We start from the raw sequence: 1,400 nt of genomic DNA on the forward strand, positions 1-1,400 counted from the left end.
TGAGGGAGGTTATGGGTTAAGCCTTCCTCATATGATATCATGAATCTATAACCCAAATTTGGGAAGACAAATTGCAGATTCTAAAATATCAAAAACTGGGAGAAATACATTCTCCAAATATTTTAGGTGTTAGTGGCACAAGGTGAAAATATCACAAATTCAAGATTGCAAATGACTGAAAATTCAGATATGTAACACAGTGGCATATAATGAGGAAAATAAGACTAAAATTTAGTCAGTTTTTGAATGTCAACTGTGCTGGTATCTCCTGGTAAGGATTAATTGGCCATTTAAAGAGCTATGACCATCAAATTTAAATGTTGTATACAGATCTCTGTCAAATTGCTTATCATAAGAAAGGAAATATGAATGAAGAAGGTGGGGGTCAAATGTTGCTCCACCACTTCTGCTGTCCACACTGATTTGGGAGTGTTATATTACTGCACCCAATATTCCCTAGTGGTCTCCCTTCTAGGTACTAATGGAGCTCACACTGCTTAGCTTCCAAGATCAGGCGAGATTGGGCGTGACCAGTGAGATATGACAGTAATATCCCAAGAGTAGTGAATGAGAGAGTGTTTGGTTAATGACGCCCACCCAAAGAAAGGCACTTCTGCTGTCCAGTATAGATGCACAGATTCTCTGTTACTGGGAGCATTGCAGAGAGATATCGGGCTGGCATATGGATGAGAGGGTGCTGGAAAAGGGTGGATACATAAGAAAGTATAGGTTTGGGACCAGTCTTCTGCTGTCCACTGTCATATACTAATATAGCGGACAGTGGATGAGAGAGGCGGGTTGTCTTTGCCCATAGAAGGTAGCTAGGATGAAAGGTTAATGGAAAACATAGTAGAAAAATATGAGATTACTGTCAAAACATGAAAGTGGATGTTCAAAACAATATATTCACTTAGGCAAAGAGATTACCGATATAACTATCAAATCATGAGGCTGTGGGTAGATGTTCAAATACAATATATCCACATAAGCAAAGTGTTTACCAGTGAGATGATTCGCTATATGTGCGGTAAGCTATAACTTTAAAGCATAAATAAGCTAATACCGGTATTAAATGAGTAACAGCTGTTTAAATGAATATCTCACAGTATATCATGATTTCTGAAGGAAATTAATGTGCAGCTGAAAATACACTGAAAATGTATGATTTCTTAAAAAAAGAACAAGAAGAAAAGCCATGGCAGCAAAATGACATAGAAAAAAATTATTATAATGATAGATTTTGTCAGCTCAATAAATAAACCACAATAGCTTGAAAAATCAAAGTAGCAAATAATTGACCAGCCCAGATGATAAGCAATTTGACAGAGATCTGTATACAACATTTAAATTTGATGGTCATAGCTCTTTAAATGGCCAATTAATCCTTACCAGGAGATACT

The 1,400-nt window shown here is 36.6% G+C and overlaps 1 pseudogene; it reads right to left on the reverse strand.

The window, feature by feature from the left end:
- Positions 1–434: 434 nt before the first annotated feature.
- Positions 435–552, reverse strand: LOC134912668 (5S ribosomal RNA; annotated as a pseudogene).
- Positions 553–1,400: the final 848 nt, after the last annotated feature.

Source organism: Pseudophryne corroboree, chromosome 4 (assembly GCF_028390025.1).
Source record: "Pseudophryne corroboree isolate aPseCor3 chromosome 4, aPseCor3.hap2, whole genome shotgun sequence".
NCBI lineage: Eukaryota > Metazoa > Chordata > Amphibia > Anura > Myobatrachidae > Pseudophryne > Pseudophryne corroboree.